Raw genomic sequence first — 24,573 nt, 5'->3', positions numbered from 1 at the left:
CTTGATAGATGCAAAAAATTGTCTTCACTCCCCAAGTGAGCTTGGCATGCACTGAATGATAATGATATGACATTTGTGTAACATTGTTGGTAAAAAAATTTGTCACAGTAGAATTTTTCCAATGGAGTGTGTGGCAAACCATTCACAACAGTTTGATAGGCCCTTGGTATGCGGCCTTCCTCTCTATTTAGAGGGGCAAGTCCCTTGTTTGATATAATTTTAAAAGGTTTTTATGAATAAAGAATCTAAAACTTCAAAGATCAAGAGAAATTCGTTCAAGATGAATGCACCACATGCCCTCACAACCTTCTTAGGTAAACGAGAATGACAACAAAGGTGATCAAGAACTATGCTTGAAAGGAACCAGTATTACCAAACACATTCATTATTCATAAACACTTGCACAATACCATGAGAATGTTTACTATAGTGGATAGCAATTTTGATTTTAGAATAAGAAACCCAAAGCACATCTCATTTCATTTCCTTGCACCAAGAAGACAAATGAGATTTTCAATTTTAGAGATAAAAAGTGTACATACTTTCCAAAATTTATACCCAAATCAAAATTTCAGCATAGTGTTCCCTTACTTTTAAAACCAAAAAGTCCCCTTTACAAAGCCAATAGGAGTCCTTATACAGACATAGAGGTTAATAACTATTTCTTCATGGTTAATAACTGCCTCCAAAATACATGATTTTGGGGAGGTTAATTACCTCAAGAAAATTAACTTATACAAGGAAGACTTTCAAAGGCAAAATTAGATAGGACTCCTAAGAATGTATACATATTCAATCATTGATCTTCAAGGTACTTACTCTATCCATCTAGACATAATTGATCTATCCCAGAAAGTTTTGAAATGTATAGCTCCCGTGGAATTGCATCATACGTTTAGTGCATCTTGTTAATGACATGTCTGACTTCCTTACCATAATTATCAGCTGCTCTGAAAATCTTTGTAACCCTTCAACAAAACTAGCTATAAGAGTAGCTATAATAATCAACTCCTTCATTGTCATCTCCCTCCATGAGAGATATCTAACTCTCTTGGATAGTTGTGCTCTATTGCAGAATAATTTGTACTTCACCATCTTTGACAATGTAGTTTGCATCCTATCAATAGAACTCTTTTGCCTTTAAAGCATTTATCACAAATCTTGCTTAAGGATCCCTTTCATCCCAAAAGTCATCTATGTCAAGAACTAGCTCTATAGTTTCTATGCACTCCTTAGTGAGCTCCACATTATAATGATAATCCAACACAAGAAGATTGGCTACCTGTGTAGCCACTGGAAACCGCGCGGCATCACTAGGGGCCTCACCACTTATCAGCAAAGGATTTTCTACCATCACCAATTAGGATCAAGTCAACTTCATCAACAATAGCAAAGTTAAATGGATTTGGCCATCTCATAACAAGGTCCCCTTTACTTTGTCTAAGGTTGTCATGCAAATAGTCAAACCCAATTTTAGAATTCTTGAATATGTGATGTCACAGATATAGTTTTCTTTCCTTTCTATTTTGGCATTATGTCAAACAAGTTAAGAGCAATCTCGGGTATTGTTTACATCTCCTACAACTTGTTCATAGATTTGGAAATGAACAATTAGAATCCTCTTGATTCAAGACTGTCATATTTTTGGACAAACCTATTTTTCTACTCAGCTAGACTCCCATTCACACAATCTATGTAAGTTGTTCCATATTTGTTTTAAACCTCAAGTCCATTATTTTTATCTTGGCTCAATTGTTCCCATCATCTCCTTTCATGGTTGCCTGGTCAATAATTTCTAGGCCTTGTAGTTCATCCCAATTAACAATAGGAGATCAATTATACCTGTGATTGTTCTTCCAATCTAAAGCCTAGCATGACTTGGAGCAGTAATTGACAGTGCCACATGCAGGACACCTTCGAAATTCATGCCATCTAGTCTCGAGCCTTCTTCACCTGGAATAATAGCACAGTCTTAGACCCTTAGCCAGGGGATGTAATTCAAACCATTCCATGAGGGAATCATCAATGGCATGATGCTTCATAAGCCATCTCTTTTTCTTGAGCTTCCTCACGTGGAATCATTTGTCTGCAACACATAATATTGCCTCTTTTGCATTGGCTTGTACCACAAATTTGTGCCCCTCCTGAAAGTTCCTTTTCACTCCATATCCATCCTGCAAACAATGTTCAAGCTCTTTCATGGGGTCAATGTGCCCTAGGGCAGCTGCTTTGGCACATAGAACTACTCCTACTCTTAGCATTTTCTCCTTCCATAAGCCTTCACTGCCATTGAATTGAATCACGCCGAGAGAATACAACACCCATGTGTGCGATGTGCTATTATTTTTGTTGAAGGCTTTTATATATTTAAGTTCCTGTTTCATGTTTTCCTTTAGAAGACATGAGCCATCATATGTTCTGATAGATTTCAATAGTAAATCATTTTCTATTCTACTTCGTTATTGGCAAGATCATCATTGTTTCTTCCCAGGGCCAAAAAAATTTCATTTTGTTCATCATTTGATCTTGTAAAAGGCTTCTTACGTGTAGCTAAATCCATTAGGTATTGAAAATCCAATTCTATGGTTAGGTTCGACTTCAACAATTCATTCCTCACTTGAAAACCCTCCATTCACATGAAAGTGTTTTGTCTTGCAGCGGGAGTATCATTTTCAATGTCAAAAAACACTAGATTTGATTGAAGAGGGTGCTCCTCATGTGCTACAGCCATCTGCTCCTAGTTTTTGACATCAATGCTCATAAGCTTTTGGTCCTATACAAGCTGAGGAGTTAGGTGACATTTTTGTAAATTCCATATTGCTACAGTCTTCCATCCATGACCTAATGGCCAAAGAATCTCCAAAAGTATCCAAATTTATTAACTTTGCAACAGCAACATTCTTGTCCATTTCCTTACTACCCAGGTCTTGACCCTAATCAGCTAAACAGAGAGGTTAATAATTGTCTCAAACAGGTTAAGAAAAATGTGTTTTTGGAGGCTATCATTAACCTTTTAAGAGGTTAATGGTTAAGAAAAATGTGTTTTTGGAGGCTATCATTAACCTTTTGAGAGGTTAATCTTGAAGAAAAATGTGTTTTTGGGGGTTATCATTAACCTTTTGAGAGGTTAATGGTTAAGAAAAATGTGTTTTTTTGGGTTATCATTAACCTTTTGAGAGTTTAATGGTTAATGATAGACTTGAAAAAATGTATTTTGGGTCTGTCCATTAACCTACAATAACTTGAGGCTCAGAAGTCAGATTCTAAAATTTCAAGTGTTGTACAGAGCTAGTAATGAGCCAAGGACATGGAATTTTAGAGACTCACAAAGATTCAAAGATAAAATGACCAATTTAAGGTTTAAAACTAGACAACTTTCAAAAATTAACCATGCCCTCTAAAATTGAAACAATTTTATGATCGGGCAATAGCTGGCTCTAACTGGGGACAAGGACTGACAAGGAGAAAGCTCGAATCTAGAATGAATAAAATAATGCCTTATCCATTGGGCTATAAAATAGAGTCATTTGAGGGACTAATTTACAAAAGAGGGGACGAACACCAAAAATGAGACAATGAAAAGGAAAAACTAAAGGAACACAAATTGACAAGAGCACACCAAAAATGGTATACCTTATATACAAAAAAGTGTATAAACACCTTCTACTGATGATAATGCTTCAGGTGTTGCCCATTATAAGGTAAGGGCAACTAGGTACCACTCAGGTATGACAAAATAAAATAATTCTTTCTATATACCTCTTTAATCTAGAAAGGGCATCTCCATAAAGAGTCAAATTTTCCATGTACGCCCTTTGGTTCTCGATGTTTATCCCAAAGCAAGACAAGGTCACCTTCTTGAAACACCCTCTACTTAACCCTCTTGTCAAATAATTTCTTAACATGAGATTGATGTTCCAAAATTTTGTCTACAACCAGTTCTCTCTCTTCTTCCAACTTTGTCAAATACAACATTCCTCTTTCAAGAGCATCTTTGAATTCATAATTCTCAATAACATTCTATATTTTCAAGGTGGATAGTTCCAAAGGAAGAGGAAGAGTTGGCTCAGTTCCATACAGGATCTCAAAGGGGGGTAATCCTATTGCTCTCTTTTTAGTAGTACGATCTACCCAAAGTGCATAATACAAGTGCTTGTGCTAGGACCTTTGATTAACATCTATCAATTTCCGCACAATGGTCATAATATTTTTATTGCTTGGCTCTGCCTAACCATTTCCTGTGCAAAATAATCTAAGGAGTGAGAGAGAATGATTCCATATTGATAGAAGAAGGAGGAGATCTCTTGGGAGGAGAAGTTGGTAGCATTGTCAGTAACAATTTTGTTTGGAACACCAAACCTAACCAAAACGTTTTGCTTGATAAAATTGCACACCACTTCCAAAGTTGTTTGCTTGACTAGGATCACTTCCACCCACTTAGTAAAATAGTCAATCACCATCAAAATGTGAGTTTTTCTAGTAGTGGATGAAGGATGAATAGGACCTATGAAGTCCAAACCCCATTGTTGAAAGGGTTCTTCGATTAGTACTGGCTTCAAGGGAAGTGTTGCTAATTGGACTCTTTCTTTGAAATATTGGCGGGACTCACACTTCTTGACCCACTCTTCTACATCCTTGAACATCTCGAGCCAATAAAAACAATTTCTCAAGATTTTGTAAGCTATTACTGATGCTGAGTAATGACCTCCACATGCTTCATTATGGAACAATTGAAGCAACTCCTTTCTTTGCTTGAATCTACACACCTTAGAAAGGTACCGTCTATCCCTTTCTTGTACAAAAAATTACCCTAGAGAACATACTTCATGGATTTCAATTTCAAGGTCCTCTTCTCTTTAGGTGATAAATGAGTAGGACACTCTCCATATGTCAGAAAATAGGCAATATTTGAAAACTAGTCATCAACATTGATAATGAATAAAACTAAAGGCATTTCTTCCTCTGTTTCTTCTTCACCTTTAGAAGATCCTTCTGCAATTTCCTTACAAAATACTTTTCCTCTGACAAGCTTTATAGGTTTACTATCAAGATCGTATTCTTTTACTTTAGCTATCTAGGAGGCCCTTTTGTTCACACCAATCTCTTGGTGCGTTAGAAGCATCTTCATTGCCGAATCAGGAAAAAATACCTTGGAGTGAGAGTTTAGGATGTAGAACCTAAATTGTTTCACTGGTCTAACCAAAGCATATGCATTCTTCTCAATCAAAGAATATTTCAATTCATGTTTCTTAAGAGGGATGTTCATGAATGCTATCGGGGCCTCGATATTGTCTTTTTTGGGTTGTGTAAGTATAGTAGATAAAGTGTTCTTAGATGCATAGCAATACAAATGAAAATCATTAGAAAAATTTGGATAAGAAAGGGTAGGAGCATTACCAATCGTAGATTTGATTTGTTTGAAAGAAGCCTTACCTTCCTTCATCCACTTAAAATTTTTATTCCCTTTCATCATATCCATAATCAACTTTGTAATCTTAGAGAAGTCAGGCACGAACCTCCTTATGAAGTTTATCTGCCCAAAGAAAGACCTGACTCCTGGTTTACTCACGGGAAGTGACAACTGTTGGATAGCTTTCACCCATTTAGGATCTATTTGAATACCCTCTTTAGAGACAATATGCCCCAATAGTTTACCTTCTGTTACCCCATATATAGAGTTCCTAGGATTCAGTGAGATGCCTTGAGTTTGACATCGATACAAGATGGCTTCTAGATGATGCACATGATCTCTTCTATTTTTTGAAAACACTGTAAGATCATCAAGGTACATCACAATAATCTTATTCTTGAAGTCCTCAAATGAATGATCCATCGCCCATTGAAAGGTGGCACCGACATTTATCAAACCAAAAGGCATACGATTATAGGCAAGCGTACCCCATGGAGTGGTAAAAGTTGTTTTATGTTGGTCTTTCGGTGGGACACTGATCTGATTATAACTGGAGAAGCCATCTAGCATTGACATGAGCTTTCAGCTAGATACCAACTACAGAATATGATCAATGACATGGAATCCATAATTATCCTTAAGTGACCCCTGATTCAAATTGTGAAAGTCAAGACATATTCTTATCTCACCATTCTTCTTCCTAATAGGAACAATATTGGCTACCCATGTGGAATGGTGAATGGGGTAGATAATTTTTTCTTTAAGCATCTTATCAACCTCATTGAAAATAGCATCAGCTACCTTGGGATTGAATTGTCTTTGCTTTTTCCAAAAGGGAGTTGAACCAGGTTTCAAAGGAATCTGATGTTTAAATTTCCCATTCATGAATTCCTTTAGATCTTCATAACCCCAATTAAAAAAATCTTGGTAAGCTTTTAGCAACTTTGTGAATTCTTCTTTCTCATCTGATGTCAAATCTTTTCCTATTAGGACCATCTTTGGGTTTTCCTTAGAACCAATATTTACTTTCTCATAACCCGAACAATTAGAAGGTTTAGTGTCTTCAACTTTCTCTTTTCTTTTTTCTTCTTTATCAAAAAGACTCTCTAGTATAACTAATCCTCTCGGGATAACATTACCCTCAATTTGAATAACCTCAGGATCATCTCCTGGTGTTCCATTATTATTATGCAATCTTTAAAATTTTAGGTCTGAAAATGGAGACCTTCCCTCAAGAAATGCAATGATTTGCCCATCATCATCAAAAACTTGCCAGTGTCGATCATTATCAGGCACAATGGGTCTATGAATCATCTCTATTGTGTAAACATCTCAGTTGAACTCAGGGTGAGGAATAAATAGAGATGCAGAGACTACAAGACAATCTACTTTAGAATTTTGTTCACGAGGGATAGCATATAAAGAAAAAGCATCGAAATGCTCAATCTCATCCCACACTCTATTTCTATATGCTTTTAGTTTGGCATTCTTTGTTTGGTATTGCCTCCGCACCTAGTTGACAATTAATTCCACATCTCCAAATACCTTGAGTAGTTTGATTCCCTTTTCTTTTGCATGCTCAAGACCAAGTAGAAGGGCTTCATATTTAGTGGTATTATTGGTGGTTTCAAAAGCCAACTTAAAAGCTTTTGGGAATTTCTCTCCTTTCAGTGATATCAACACTATCCCAGCACCTGAACTAGAAGAAGAAGAACTTCCATCAAACTCCATTGACCATAACTCATTAGTTATATTAGGAATGAGAGGCTTAGTCACATCTTCTTCAATGGATGTCATCATATACATTCCATGCCCAGTATCAACATACACTATTTCAGCTCTTGGATCATCTGATTTCAAGACTGTATATTTGGCTTTAGGCTCATGATTAAGCTTAATCTTTTTATCTCCAATTAGGATAAGTGCATGAGACATGTCCATCTTGATCTAACCATCAAGATCCTTGCAAAAACTTATGTACAAAAGCATCCCATAACTGACAGGAATATCAGTAGCTACAATATTTAATTTTAACTTCTTCTCAGGATGTGCTGTAAGTGCTACCTGAGCATCTTTCAACTGGCCAACCAGTGGGACTTGTTTTGCCTCCATAGAATACACTTTTCCAAAAAGTTTATTTAGAGAGAGACCCAAGGCATGTGCTACCTTTAAAGGCATAACATTATCAGATGCACTAGAATCATTGATACAATTACTTAACTTGCATCCAACTATATAAAGAGAAACATAGAAAGGCTTAGGTTTGTCTGATAAAGACGCTGCAACAAAAGATTCTTTCTCAGTCATGGGCCCTTCCAAATTATCTTCCGCTTCTAGACAAACTCCAAATTCATGGTTGATAGTGATCTTAGGTGAACTTTTTCCTTTCCCAACACATTGGATCAACCTTTCTAATTGATTAGGGTTAGCTTTTAGGTAGTCCAACTGAGAAATTTGTACTTTGGTCTTCTTACAATAATTAATGAAATTGAAAGAGTCTTCAATAATGGGGGAGGTTTTACTCTTATCTAACTCCTTTGTTTGTGAAGGCACTTTTAGAGTATGCTTTCGAGATAGAATAAGCTTAGCAATCTCATCAGAAGCTTTATCCTTTGCTCCTTTACTCCACTTTTCTTCCAATCTCTATCTCCATGATGGATGTATGCTCTACTACCACTGACAAAGGTATGCTCTGATACCACTTGATGAGGATACAACCCATGCACATAATGGACACAACAAGAAAGAGAAATTTTATTAAATTTTTAAATAAGCTAATACATTTAGTACAGAGAAAATAGACTTCAAAACATGCCCTAAGGGCTTATAATAACATAAATCTAGAGATAATTTCTCCTTTCAGTACCTCCTCTCAAACTCCAATCTGAATTGCCTTTTACAATGCCAGAAATGTCGTTAAATAGACCCTGGAGGGTTAAGGACTAGGATTACATTCTAGAAAGTGCTAGTAGGCATCCACCGACCAAATAGAAGGCTCTAGAAGCTGCATTAGAAGTCGATGCAAATCTAGAAGAATCTAGAAACAATAATCGAAATTTTGGGAGGCATAACTTTTGAACCGTAGCTTCGATTGACGAACCGTTTACATTTTCAAAAAGCTCTCGAAGTGCTCTATAGCCCTATGGACTAGCTTTGCTTGTCCCCTATTTTTGACCCTTTTCAAGGTCATTTAATGCCCCTAACTTGGCTTTGAAACATTTTTAGGAGGTCTCCAAAACCCAAAAAATTGCGATAACTTTCAAACTATGGGGCCTTTTGACCTCATTCTTTTTTTGGAATGCTCTAAATTACAATTACATTCATATGGCCAATTTACACCTCCTAGTTCACCAAAATAATGGCTCAATTACATACTCCTATTTTTTTGACATTTACACATATCCCAAGGTGTTCAAATACTCTATCCTAGAATACTGATAGTGGAACTATGAGAGTTGGAACCTTTATTTGACCCAAATGGGTATCCAGAAATGAAAATACATGAAACAGAAGTGGAACTGTGAGAGTTGGAACTTTTATTTGACCCAAATGGGTATCCAGAAATGAAAATACATGAAATAGAAACTAAGTCTAAGTACATTTTTTTTGGGTGACACGGGATTGCCCTTATACCTCTGGATGCTCCTACATCAGACACCCAGGGTAGATTGAAAAGTGACCTTGTCACTTTATGAATGGTAGAGGAAATCCCAAATGGGAAACCTCAGCTACTGAAATCCAAGTTGAGTCCTTGATTGGCCATCCTTTCCACTTGTCCAAGTACTCTTCATACTGCCTATTTCTGGTACTTCTACCCACACAATGATCTAGAATGTCGTCTATCTCCTCCTTCCTAGAAGCAGGAATTGAACATTGCTCTAACACCAGCTCCTCATCTACACCATCATCATGATACTCTGTTAAGTTTGCAATGCTGAAAATAGGAGAAATGTGAACACCATTTGGCAGCTCCACCTCATATGCATTTCCTAAGTCATGTTTCTTTAGAATTTTGCAAGAGCCAAATTTCTTCATTTTCAGCTTGTTGTAAGTACTGGCTAGAAATCTTTCTTTTTGTAAGTGCACCATGACTAGATCCCCTACTTGAAATTCCTTATGTCTTCTCCTTTGATAAGCCCTAGCTTCATACTCTTGATTCATCTTGGTAATGTGTCCTTGAACCTCCTCATGTAGATGCTTGATATGTTCAGCAAATTCTTCAGCTTTAGCACTTGTCCTTTCCCCTTGCTCTATCTTCCTCAATTCTGGTGCAGTCCTTGGGCTACTTCCATATACAATGTGGAATGGTGATTTTCTAGTACTCCTATTTATAGAGTTATTGTAAGCAAACTCTTCTTGTGGTAGAGTCAAATCCCATCCCTTGGGCTTATCCCCAACTAAACATCTCAGCAAATTGCCCAGACTTCTGTTTACCACTTCTGTTTGGCCGTCAATCTGTGGGTGATGTGTGGAACTGAATTTCAATTCTATTCTCAAATTTTTCCATAATGTCCTCCAGAAATACCCCACAAATTTAGTATCTCTATCAGAAACTATACTCCTTGGAAGACCATGTAGTCTTACCACTTCTTTGAAAAACAAGTCTGCAATATGGATAGCATCATGAGTCTTGTGGCATGGAATGAAATGTGCCATTTTGGAGAACCTATCAACCACCACAAATATTGAGTCATTACCCCTTTGTGTCCTTGGCAATCCAAGAAAAAAATCCATACTTATGTCCTCCCATGGCTTTGATGGAATAGGCAATGGCTGATATAGTCCAGTATTGTGACTAAATCCCTTGGCAACTTGACAAACTTGGCAACTCTGTACAAACTTCTTCATATCCTATGAAATCTGAGGCCAAAAATAATGTTCTCTAAGAATGGCAATGGTCTTATCTCGACCAAAATGTCCTACCATCCCTCCACTGTGTTTCTCCTTAATCAGATTTTCCCCCATGGAACTCCTTGGAATGCACAATTAACTACCCTTGAACAACATGCCATCCTGAATCAAATAGTCTAACCACTTGGTTCTATCTATAGCAAAAGGCTCTTTACAAGCTTTCCATGCTTCAGCACAAAATTAGGATCCTCAGGGTACAAATTCTTGAGTTCATCAAACCCAACTACTTCAACCTGCATTACTATAAGCAACAATTGTCGCCTACTTAGTGCATCTGCAACCTTATTAGATTTTCCACTTCTATGCTTCAACACAAATGTATAACTCTGCAAGAACTCTACGCACTTTATATGCCTCTAATTCAATTTACCTTGGCTATTTAGGTACTGTAATGACTGATGATCAGTATACAAAACAAATTCTTTTGGCAAAAAACAATGCCTCCATTTCTTAAAGGCTTGAACTATTGCATAGAACTCTTGATTATAAACAGAATACTTCTTCTTGGCATCATTCAAATTTTCACTAAAATATGCAATAGGCTTACCTTCTTGGCTTAATACAGCCCCAATAGCACTACCACTAGCATCACAATCCACCTGGAACACCTTTCTAAAATCTAGAAGTGCCAACACAGGTTGTTCTGTCACCTTCTTCTTCAGCAATTCAAAACTTCTCACAGTTGTTGCAGTCCATTTGAACTCTTTTCTATCCCCTCTTATTGTGTCAATTAGGGGTGCACATATGCCACTAAAATTCTTAATAAACTTCATATAAAAACTAACCAGACCATGAAATGATCTTACCTCAATAGTAGACCTTGGAGTAGGCCATTCCAAGATGGCTTTTACCTTCTCTGGATCCATTTTGAGACCTTTAGGTGATATAACAAACCCCAAATAGACTAACTCTCTTTTTGCAAAGATACACTTCTTCAAATTAATTAACAGTTTCTCTTCCCTTAACCTTTCAAAGACAGTACGAATATGCAATAAATTTTCTTCCAAAGTCTTGCTGAAAATTAAAATATCATCCAAATAGACAATAAAAATTTTTCCAAAGAACTTCTTAATTACCTCATTCATAAACCACATGAAGGTGCTTGGGGCATTTGTCAATCCAAAGGGCATGAATAACCACTCATAAAGACCCTCTTTGGTCTTGAAGGCCATTTTCCACTCATCTCCTTCTCGAATCTGTATCTGATGATAGCCACTCTTGAGATCTATCTTTGTGAAGTACTGAGCTCCACTCAAGTAGTCCATAAGATCATCCATTCTTGGCAAAGGAAATTGGTACTTGATCGTTATCCTATTTATAGCTCGAGAATATGTACACATCCTCCACTCTCCATCCTTCTTTGGTGTGAGTACTATTTGTACTGCACATGGACTTAGGCTCTCTCAAATCAAGACCTTCCTCAATAGCTCCTGAACCTATCTATTTAGCTCCTTTGTTTTAGTAGGAGTCATCCTGTGAGCAGCCTTGTTAGGCAAACTTGCTCCTGGAATCAGATCTATCTGATGACTGATTTTCCTTACTGGTGGCAATCCTTCTGGAACATTATCAGAGATAATATCTCCAAATTCACCTAGTAAATCTGAAATTTCAAGTGGTATTTCACTACTACCTTCTTTATCTTTTCTAGGAATCAAAGCATAGCACATACACTGATGTTTCATTCCATCTAAAAACTTCTTTCCATTAACAAGACAAATCCTAGCACTACTACATACCTTTTCACCTTCCTTTTTTATGGGCTTCAGTTTGTGGCAAACTCCATCCTTTGTTAGAGAATATGTGTTTGCATGACCATCATGTACTGCATGTCTATCAAACTGCCATGGTCTACCCAATAATAGATGGAAAAAATCGATTAGAATAACATCATAGAGAACTTCATCATGGTAACTCCCAATTTTGAATTGCATGAGACATTGTTCACTTACCAAGACCTTATGATCATCTTTTACCCAAGCGATCTGATAGGGCTCGGGATGTCTCTCCCTCTTGAGCTTCATCTTAGAGACCATCTCTTCTGATACCAAGTTATCAGTGCTACCACCATCAATGATCACGTCACAACATTTATTCTCACACTTGCATCTGGTACGAAACAAACTCCTCCTTTGTCCTGGTTCAATCTCACCACTTAGTAGGACCCTTTCATTCACCAAGGTCTCACCTCTTTCTCCATCCTCTGAATGTGATGATTGTGCATCCTCATCCACATGAACAACCCTAGCTTGGCCCTCAGCTCTCCTATCTATCCTTCCTTGTCATTGAGGGCATTCAAAGGCATGATGCCCTTCTTCATTGCAATGGAAATAGGTACCACGAAAGCCTCCTCTTCCTTGCCCATGTCCTCTACCTCTTCCTCTCTGATTTCCAAAGTCTTGATCATGGGAGCAGTTGAAACCCTCATTCCTCTGGTTCCTGCTAGTACCCACATCTTCATTTTTCTTTTGGGCTTCATTTCGACCTCTAGATGACCTACCACTTCCCCTTCCTCCTTGACCACACCCTCTTTGTCTCCCTTCAAACCTCTTATTCAACTTCTCTTCAACTCATAAGGAAAATTGGTATGCCTCTTCAACGCTGGTCATTTTTACTAGACTTAATTCCTCCTGGATGCTAGGTCGCAACCCATTGATATAACAAGCAACATTCTCCTTATTTGCTTCTGCATGCCCTGCTCTAATCAAAAGTCGATAAAACTCCTCTGTATATTCTTGGACTAGTCTTCCAGCTTGCTTTAGCCCATGCATCTTCTTAAACAAATCAAGCTCGTAGTCCACATGAATGAACTGCTTCTTTAATTTGTCCACCATGCGATCCCACCTTTTGATCTTCTTCTTTCCTCTTCTGTTTCTTTCTAATTGAACCTCTTGCCACCAGATTTTGGCATGGAATTTTAGTTTGGCCTTTGCAAACTTAACCCTATCTAGATCCTTGATATCCTCATACTCAAAGTATTCTTTCAGTTCATTGATCCAGTTGATAAACTCATCTGGTTTCAGATTTCCTAAAAATACACCCACATCAATTGTAGGTCTTTTCCCAAATTTAGTAATGGCCCTAAAAAGCCTTTCCTCTACCTGATTCAAAACTTCCCCGTCAAATTCTCCTTCTGGTCCAATTTCTTCTTCTTCATTGTCATCCTCACTGTCGTCACCTACGGAAACATTTGTTCCTCTATGGAGCTCCTCCTGTAATGCTTGTACCTGCCTTTGGAGGGTTCTAACCTCCTCAGGATTAACAACTCTGGCCCTTCCACCATGCTCTCTTCATGAAGGAATCTTCTTAACTCAAACCCACAATGCCACAGTCCTGGTGCAAACTACCTCACAGTCGACACTCTGTCTACACACTCAGGAAAAATTTCTCTGATACCACTTGATGGAGGTACACTCTACTACCACTGACAAAGGTATGCTCTGATACCACTTGATGGGGACACAACTCATGCACAGAATGGACACAACAAGAACGGGAAATTTTATTAACTTTTTAAATAAGAAAATACATTTAGTACAGAGAAAATAGACTTCAAAACATGCCCTAAGGGCTTACAATAACATAAATTTGGAGATAATTTCTCCTTTTAGTACCTCCTCTCAAAATCCACACCGAACTGCCTTTTACAATGCTAGAAATGTCCTTAAATAGGCCCTAGAGGGTTAAGGACTAGGAATACATTCTAGAAAGTGCTAGTAGGCATCCAACGACCAAATAGAAGGCTCCAAAAGCTGCGTTAGAAGTCGACGCAAATCTAGAAGAATCTAGAAACAGTAACCAAACTTTCGGGAGGCATAACTTTTGAACTGTAGCTCCGATTGATGAACTGTTTACATTTCTAGAAAGCTGTCGAAGTTCTCTATAGCCCTATGGACCATATTTTATCGTCCCCTATTTTTTGACCCTTTTTGAGGTCATTTAATGCCCCTAACCTAACTTTGAAGCATTCTTAGGAGGTCTCCAAAACCCAAAAAACTGCGATAACTTTCAAACCGTGGGGCCTTTTGACCTGATTCTTTTTCTGGAATGCTCTAAATTACAATTACATTCATCTGGCCAATTTACACCTCTTAGTTCACCAAAATGATGGCTCAATTACATACTCCTATTTTTTTAGCATTTACACATATCCCAAGGTGTTCAAATACTCTATCCTAGAACACTGATAGTAGAACTGTGAGAGTTGGAACCTTTATTTAACCCAAATGGATATCCAGAAATGAAAACACATGAAACAAAAACTAAGTCTAAGCACATTTTTTTTGGGTGACACAAGATTGCCCTTATACCTCTGGATGCTCCTACATCACTCCAACTTGGTGTAGGTACATTAAAAGAATGATTTTTAATATCTTCGACTTTCTCACCATCCAATTCATATTCTAGAAAGTTAATAGAAGAGGTCCCAATAGTAGTTTCTGTTACATCTTTAGGAGCCACATATTCTTCTATCTTCTCTTCCATTAAGTGCATTTGCATGAATCTAGCCATCTCAGGATAGTTTGCACCATCATGGTCTTTTGTTAGGTGAAAATCACACATGGCAGCCTATTTACCAAATGATGAGGGGTGTTCGATGGCTAATCTTGGTGTTGATTGGGGTAACCATTTAGTTTGTCTATTTTGGTGATATGGCATATAATTCCTCCTTGAGATATCTTGATACAAAGGTGGAGGATTATAGGGCAACTACTTTTTCAGTTGTAGCACATCATTAGACAATTTTTGATATAAAGGATCAGTGGTAGCAATAAGAGCTCGTTGACCTTTTCCCTTTTTAAGATCACGACTCCATTTTCCTGAACTAAGCAAGTCATCTTCCACCTCAATAGCCAAAGTTTGCATAGCCGCTAGATTAGAAAGTCTTGCCCTTTATATTTGAAAGCTTACATTAGAAGGTTGAGCACTAATGAAGAAGGTCATTTGATTTTCTTTAGTGGGTATTTTGTTGACAAGAATTCAATTCACTGTCTGATTAAAATGAGCAATGAATTCTTGCATTGGCTCATGAATTTCCTTTTTCATTTGAGTCAACTGGGAAAGGAGCAAATGTTCATCTTTAGTAGTTTTAAATCTTCTCTCAAAAGCTTGAATCAATTTTTCCTATGAAGTAATTGATCCATTTGTTAGCTGCCCAAACCATTTAGCTACAGCTTCAGTGAGTGTTTCAACAAAAAGATGGATAGAAACATCTTCATGTTGAATTGCAAGAACCCCACTTGCTATAAAGAATGCACTTATATGCTGATCAGTAGTGTCTTTTTCATCACCAAAAAACTTTGGAAGAATTTTTTGAAAACCAACAGGCATGTCATGTAATTGGTTCCCTAAAGCTAGAGGACCATTAGCAACTCCCCATGGGACTGGCGGCTGTGGTGCTTAATGTTCCATAGTCAAAAGAATGATATTCAAGAGCTACAAATTTATGGCTAAAGGTACAAGAGTACCTGGCAGAAATCAAAGATTGAAATGCCGTAGGAGAAATAGTAGCCTTAGTTGATGAAGAAGACCTACTAACAGACTTGACCTTTTTCTTCTTCTTAGGGGTAAGTGGCTTGAAATCTAACTTCTGAAGGGCTTCACAATCTTCGTCTACCAAACCCTTTTGTCTATCTACCTAGGTGTACGGTTTATCAGCTAGTGTAGTGGTTGTTATTTATTTTCCCTTGAATATGACCAAGATTTTGCATGTTTCTTCTTGGAATGACTACTATTATTTCAACAACTACAACATTATGACCAATAGGAGCCCTTTGCAATATTTCCCTGAACTCTTCTTCTTCTTAAAGAACTTGATTTACTTGATGATATTGCTATGCACTTCATCTACACCTCCAAGATAGGTTGTTCAAATTTGAAATGATATCATCCTCGATATCTTGAAAGCCGAGGTTTGGTTGGAGAACATGAAAAATGTTCTCATGTGGGAGCACCATTGTGCTTCATTACAGGTGACTGTCAATCTTTCTTATTTGTTGGTAAATAGATTTTTCATAGTAGAATTTTTCCAACAGAGTGTGTGGCAAACTGTTCACAATAGTTGGATAGGCCCTTGGTATGCATCCTTCCTCTACCTTTAGACGGGCTGCTCCCTCATTTGATATAATTTTTAAAGGGTTTTTTGAATAAAGAATCTAAAATTTTGAAGATCAAGAGAAAGCCATTTAGGACGAATACACCACACACCCTGACAACCTTCTTGGGTAAACGAGAATGATAACAAAGGTGATCAAGAACTACACTTGAAAGTAACCAGTAATATCAAACACATTCATTATTCATAAACACTCGCACAATACCATGAGAATGTTTGCTACAACAGATAACAATTTTGATTTTAGAATAAGAAACCAAAAGCACATCTTATTTCATTTCCTTGCACAAAGAAGACAAATGAGATTTTCAATTTCAGAGATAAAATGTGTACATACTTTCCAAAATTTATTCCCCAATAAAAATTTCAGCGTAGTGTTCCCTTATTTTTAAAACCAAAAAGTCCCCTTTACAAAGCCAATAGGAGTCCTTATATAGACATAGAGGTTAATAACTACCTCTTCGTGGTTAATAACCACCTCCAAAATACATGATTTTTGGGAGGTTAATTAGCCTCAAGAAAATTAACTTATACAAGGAAGACTTTCAAAGGCAAAACTTTTAGCTAGGATTCCTAAGAATGTATACATATTCGATCATTGATCTTCGAGCTACTAACTCTATCCATCCTGACACAATTGATCTATCCCAAAAAGCTTTGAAATGTATAGCTCTAGTGGCAATCACATCATACGTTTGGTGCATCTTGTTAATAACATGTCTGACTTCCTTACCATAATAATCAGCTGCTCTGGCAATCTTTGTAACCCTTCAACACAACTAGCTATAAGAGTATCTATAATAATCAACTCCTTCATTTTCATCTCCCTCCATGAGAGATATCTAATTCTCCTCGATGGTTGTGCTCTGTTGCAGAATAATTTTCACTTGACCATCTTTGAGAATGTAGTTCGCATCCCGTCGATAGAACTCTTTTGCCTTTAAAGCATTTATCACAAATCTTGCTTAAGGGTCCCTTTCATCCCACAAGTCATCTGTGTCAAGAGATAGCTCTACAGTTGCTATGCCTTCCTCAGTGAGCTCCACATTATGATGATAATCCTACACAAGAAGATTGGCTACTTGAATAGCCACTTGAAACCACGCGGCATCACTAGGGGCCTCACCACTTATCAGCAAAGGATTTTCTACCATCACCAATCAAGACCAAGTCAACTTCATCAACAATAGAAAGGTTAAATGGCTTTGGTCATCTCATAACAAGGTCCCCTTTACTTTGTCCAAGGTTGTCACACAAATAGTCAAACCCAATTTTAGAATTACTTGAATATGTGATGTCACAGGTATAGTTTGCTTTCCTTTCTATTTTAGCATTATGTCAAACAAGTTAAGAGCAATCTCAGGTATTGTTTACATCTCCTACAACCTGTTCATAGATCTAGAAATGAACAATTAGAATCCTCTTGATTCAAGACTGTCGTATTTTTGGACAAACCTATTTTTCTACTCAGCTAGACTCCCATTCACACAATCTATGTAAGTTGTGCCATATTTGTTTTGAACCTCAAGTCTACCATTTTTATCTTGGCCTAATTTTTCCCATCATCTCCTTTAATGGTTGCTCAGTCAATAATTTCTAGGCCTTGTTTTTCATCACAATTATCAACAAGAGAGAAATTATACCTGTGATTGTTCTTCCAATCTAAAGCCTGGCATGCCCTGGAGTAGTAATTGATAGTGCCACATGTAGGACACCTTTGGAATTAATGTCGTCTAGTTTTAGGTCTTTTGCACCTGGAATAAGAGCATAGTCTTAGACCCTTAGCTGGGGGATGTAATTCAAACCATTCCATGAGTAAATCATTAAAGGTGTGATGCTTCATAGGCCATTTCTTGTTCTTGAGCTTCCTTGCATGGAAGCATTTGTCTACAACACATAATATTGCTTCTTTTGCATTGGCTTGTACCAAAAATTTCTGCCCCTCCTGAAAGTTCCTTTTCACTCTGTATCCATCCTGCAAGCAATTGTTGAGCTCTTTCATGGCATTAATGCACCCTAGGGTGACTACTTTGGCACATAGAACTACTCCTACTCTTAGCATTTTCTCCTTCCGTGAGCCTCCATTGCCATTGAATTGAATCATGCTGAGAGAATACAACACCCATGCATAAAATGCACTATTATTTCTATTGAATTCTTTTATATATTTAAGCGCCTGTGTCATCTTTTCCTTTAGAAGACATGACCCATCATATGTTCTGATAGATTTCAATAGTGAATGATTTTTTGTTCTACTTTGTTATTGGAAAGATCATCATTTTTGCTTCTTGGGGCCAAAAAAATTTCATTTTGTTCATCATTTGATCTTGTAAAAGGCTTCTCACGCGTAGCTGAATCAATTAGCTATTGAAAATCCAATTCTTTGGTTAGGTTTGACTTCAAAAATTCATTCCTCAGTTGAAAAACCCTCCATTCACAAGAAAGTGTTTTGTCTTACGGTGAGAATATCATTTTCAATGTCAAAAATCATTGGATTTGATTGAAGAGTGTGCTCCTCATATGCTACAACCTAGTTTTTGACATCAGTGCTCTGGAGCCTCTGGTCCTATACAAGTTGAGTAGTTACGTGACATTTTTGCAAATTCCATATCACTACAGTCTTTTTTCCATGACCAAATGGCCAAAGAATCTACAAAAGTATCCAAATCTATTAACTCTACAACAACAACATTCTCATCCATTTCCTTATTGCCTAGGTCTTGACCCTAATTAGCTAAATAGAGAGGTTAATGATTGTCTCATAGAGGTTAAGAAATTTGTGTTTTTGGAGGCTATCATTAACCTTTTGAGAGGTTAATGGTTAAGAAAAACATGTTTTTGGAAGCTATCATTAACCTTTTGGGAGGTTAATGGTTAAGAAAAACATTTTTTTGGGGGTTATCATTAACCTTTATAGAGGTGAATGGTTAAGAAAAATGTGTTTTTGGGGGTTATCATTAACCTTTTGAGAGGTTAATGATTAATTATAGACTTGAAAACATGTATTTTGGGTCTCTTCATTAACCTACAATAACTTGAGGCTTAGAAGTTAGATTTTAAAAATTTCAAGTGCTATGTGGAGCTGGTAACGAGCTGGAGACATGGAATTTTAGAGACTCACAAAAATTCAAAGATAAAATGACCAATTTAAGGCTTAAAACTAGAAAAGTTTCTAGAATTAACCATGGCCTATAAAATTGAAACAATTTTATAACTAGGCAACAAACATCAAGGACAATACACAATTAATCAATTGTAATGAACAATCTCCCTCTTTGGCATGATGGCAACATAACATGTCATAATATAATTAAATTTTGGAACAAGAATAAAGTAAGGAATATATCCTTATTTTCATTCTAATTTACATCTATGAAAACTTTCTCTATTAGTATGAACTCTTTTTGCTTTTGATTTCTCCCTCTATCAGGAAATTTTTGCCAAGTTCATTCTCCCTCTTAGAGATCCCTATGATACTATGCTTCTCCCTTAGATTACAACAAACTTCTTCTAATTTAAATATTTTTTTTGAGATATGATAGTAAACTTATCCCTCTTTGAAAACACATGCCAAAGACAACAATTCTATTTATCTCAATGTACCTTAAGTACTAATTCATTTTCAATATGCCCTTTTCAATACTGCACCAATTAATTGATCTTGAAAAGGTTCTAGTTGATGCATCACTAAAGTTTATTTAGTGAGCTTCAGATGGGGAAATGACCCCTAGCTTACCTCTTAGATATAGAAATTCATCCTTAGGTAATAGCTTGGTGAATATATCTATAATCTATTCTTTTGTATTTACATATTCCAATGTAACCTCTTTATCCTACACCAATTCTCTTAAGAAGTGATATTTTATAGCAATGTGCTTTTTTTTTGTATGCATCACTAGATTCTTTGATATATTGATTATTGTGGTGTTATCACAATATAATACTACTGGATCTTTGATCTCTATCTTCATTCCTTCCAATAATTATTTTAACCAAACAATATTAGAACAATTAACTATTGCTGCCACATATTTTGCCCTGGCTATGGATTGAGAGATGCAGTTTTGTTTCTTGCTTGTCCAAGACACTAGCCTTTTACAAAGAAATTTTCACCAAGTTCATTCTCCCTTGTAGACATCTCTATGATAGTATATTTCTCCCTTAGATTACAAAAAACATCTTCTAATTTAAAATTTTCTTTTGAGATATGATAGTAAACTTATCCCTCTTTGAAAACACATGCCAAAGACAACAATTCTATTTATCTCAATGTACCTTAAGTACTAATTCATTCTCAATATGCCATTTTCAATACTACACCAACTTATTGATCTTCAATAGGTTCTCGTTGATGCATCACTAAACTTTATTTAGTGAGCTTCAGATAGGGGAATGACCCCTAGCTTACCTCTTAGATACATAAATGCATCCTTAGGTAATAGCTTGGTGAATATATTTGCAATCTATTCTTTTGTATTTACATATTCCAATTTAACTTCTTTATCCTACACCAATTCTCTTAAGAAGTGATATTTTATAGCAATGTTCTTTGTTTTGTTATGCATCACTGGATTCTTTGATATATTGATTGCAGTGGTGTTATCACAGCATATGACTATTGGATCTTTGATCTCTATCTTCATTTATTCCAATAGTTATTCTAACCAAACAATATTAGAAAAATTAACTACTACTAACACATATTTTTCCTCAACTATGGATTGAGAGATGCAATTTTGTTTTTTGATTGTCCAAGAAAATAGTCTTTTACCAAGAAAGAATTCTCCACCACTAGTGTTTTTTCTGTCATCAAAACTTCTTGCCTAATCAGCATCAGGAAACACCTTCAAGTCCAAAATACCTTTAAGTTTGTACCATAAGCCATAGTCTTCAGTACCTTTCAAAATTTCATGATTCTGATTTTCATCATGTGATTTTCTCTAGGATTTTTTGAGAATCTTGCCACCATACTAACTGCTAATGCAATATTAGACCTTGTATGCACTAAATACTACAATTTTTCAATCATTGATTTGTATGTGATCTTATCTACTTCTTTGGAATCATCATTCTTGGATATCTTCTGTCCAATAGACATAGGGGTTGCAACTAGTCTTGAATCTTCCATTCCAAACTTCTTTAGTATATCCTTGATATACTTAGATTGAGTAATGTAGATACCATTTTGGTTCTACTATATCTGCAAGCCAAAAAATGATTTTATCTCACCAAACATGGACATTTCAAATTATTTACTCATTTCTTCTAAAAATTCTTCGCACAAGTCATCATTTCCTATGAATAAAGTATCATCAACAAATATTTCTACTAACACAATCTTCTTGTCTAGTCCTTCTTTGATATATACACTACTATTATCATTTGTCCTTTAAAAGATAATTTATATCAAGTAATTATGAAGTCTTTCATTTCAAGCTCTAGGAGTTTTCTTGAGACCATGTAATGCTTTGTATAACTTGCTAACAATGTCTCTTTAGCTAGGATCTACAAAACCTTATGGTTGTTCAATCTAGACTTCCTCATCAAGAATTCCATTCAAGAATGCAGATTTAACATCCATTTGATACACTTTAAATCCTTTGTATCCTGCATATGTTAGTAAAGTTCTAACACCTTCTAATCTTATAACAAGAGCCAAAGTTTCACCATAATCAATATCTTCTTGAGAATAGCCTTTACATACCATTCTTTCGTTGTTTATGGAAACTCTTCCATCTTCATTCAGCTTATTTATGAACACTCACTTTCTGCCCATTGTATTTTTATCCTTGGGTCTAGGAACAAGAGCCCAAGTTTTGTTCTTTTCTATCTGTTCTATCTCTTCATTCATCACTTCAACCCAACTTTCATTATCTAATGTATCTTTAATATTTCTTTGTTCAATTTCAGCAACTAAACATGTACCTTTTAATTTTCTTCTTTTCATTGTTCCATTAGATTTATCTCTAATGATCTGATCTAATGCATGATGCTCTCTGACATATCTTACTAACATAGGTTCTTTGGATTCTGAATGAGTTCCACTGATTTCATCATGAACAATCTTAGGTCCCATTGTCTATGACTCAGGTCCATTAGATTCAATTTGAACTAGCTTGGTAGCTTCTAACTATGACTCGGGCTGCACTATTTGCAACTCGGTAACTGTTGGAGATTTTGGGAACTCAGGAGATGAAGTCTCCTTTCTTTTAGATAGGTTTGGTATGTTAGAAATACTTTATAATAACTAAGAGGGGGGGTGAATCATTTATTCAAGGTTCAAATGTCCTGATAAAACCTTTTCACTAAGAATAGTGAGCCCATCTAAACTAACTGTGCATTGAAGCTACTTATTTATTTTAGAAAGTTACTAAAAAATTAACATGCAATAATAAGACATGAAAGATCAACACATAACATGGTAATTTATGTGGAAACCAAAATTGGAAAAAACCACCAGTAACATGCTACTCCTTTCTCACTCTTCTAAAGTGATGCCCTATGGAAAGACTACAAAACACACTATTAAATGTGACCTGGTTAAAGGATTTCAACCACCTTGTTAGAAGTAGGCTTGCTTAAAGGACTTTAGAACATTCACTTGGAATTTCACCCTATTAAAGGATTTACAAATGGTTTTTAAACTAAGAAAAGTCCATAGGATTTTCCCTAACTAATACAATTGCTAGAGAGTAATAATAAGGGCTTTTGATCTGATACAACTCACAACATAACTTGCAGATTTTAGATCTCAATTCAACTCATGAATTTGCCTACCTTTTAGTTTCTGTAGCTCTAACAACTTGTCCTCCTTTCAAACTTTATCTCCTTGAGTGTCCATGCTTGTTGTGCCAATGCAATCACTTGTGGTCACCTATTGAAGTAGAGTCTTGGTGTAGACACGTAAATTTGATTACACTGCTTTGGTAATCCTATTTAGCTATCTCTAAAGGCATAATTAATTAAATTCCCATTTAATTAATCCTTTTCCATCCCCTAGCTGATTAATTTAATTAATCATCTATAGTCCTAATTGATAAATCAAATAACCCATTATTTATCAATTAATCCTATTCGCCTATCTAATTCCAAAAGCCTCATTTATTAAATAAATCTATTTGATAAATAAACCCCTCAAATCTAATAGCCCCTAACTTATCCCTAATCTTCCATTTAGCCTAATCCACCCCATCCACCCATACTAACCTAGCTTAGCCACTAACTCACCCACCCTCATGAATGCCATCTACTTGCACATCTCTAACATCCTTAATCTAATCCTAAACCAAGCCTAATCCCCCCCTAACCTTGTCACATTCCCTAAGCAAGCTTAAGACTTTCCTAAGCCAAGAAAAGTCAACAATCTCAACTCCCTCTAAAATATCCCAACCACATGCCTTCAATGCTCTTGCAAGCCTTAAATGCTCTTACAAGCCATTATGAGGGCCATTTAAGGCCTTGAGCCTCCTTTTTTGACTCATCCTTTCCCTTTCCTCCACCCAATGACCCTGTGACATGTGTCACTCCCTAATTGGTGCTAAACAAGCACAATCCATGTGCTCCCCTTTGAGTGCATCTTAGCCTTCCATAAGGTTTCATCTCTCTTTGCATCTTAGCCATCCATCCCTCAAGCCCTTAGCCTATAAATTGAACCTCCTCCCTTCACAAAATAAATCATCCTCCATTGCAAAGTTATAATGCTATTTTGAGAGCACAAACACTACCAAAATACCATTATAATGGCAAAATCACTCGATGACTCTATTGTTGCAACCTTATCTCACTCACCTCATCCATCCATTTGAAGCTTGAACTATACTTGTGAGCACACACACCTTAAAACCAAGGACAAATCCATTGCATCATTTTTTATACCATTTGGAGCTTACCATTCTTGGTTTGCCTCCATTTTTGGTGATAACAAATTAGTCCTATCATAAGTGTTTCCTCATTTTTAGTATTGAGAATGTTTTTATAAATTAGTGTTCATGTTGCTCTACTAATCTAGGTGATACATTTTGGCACGCCTGGTGATACATTTTTCCACCCCTCACCAACTATTTCTCCATGCCACCTTTAGGCAATAGCCCAAATCCACTGCCACTGTAGGTTCTCTACAGTAAACCCTTTACCACATATT

General features: G+C 36.4%; 2 pseudogenes; both read right to left on the bottom strand.

Annotated features, from left to right (window-relative positions):
- Window positions 1-1,748: 1,748 nt before the first annotated feature.
- On the bottom strand, window positions 1,749-2,384 carry LOC149537899 (F-box protein At5g50450 pseudogene; annotated as a pseudogene).
- A 15,598-nt stretch (window positions 2,385-17,982) lies between these two features.
- On the bottom strand, window positions 17,983-18,618 carry LOC149537898 (F-box protein At1g67340 pseudogene; annotated as a pseudogene).
- Window positions 18,619-24,573: the final 5,955 nt, after the last annotated feature.

Source organism: Cupressus sempervirens, chromosome 9 (genome assembly GCF_028749045.1).
Source record: "Cupressus sempervirens isolate cs-2001-9-10 chromosome 9, ASM2874904v1, whole genome shotgun sequence".
NCBI lineage: Eukaryota > Viridiplantae > Streptophyta > Pinopsida > Cupressales > Cupressaceae > Cupressus > Cupressus sempervirens.
This window is presented reverse-complemented; position numbering and strand designations above follow the sequence as displayed.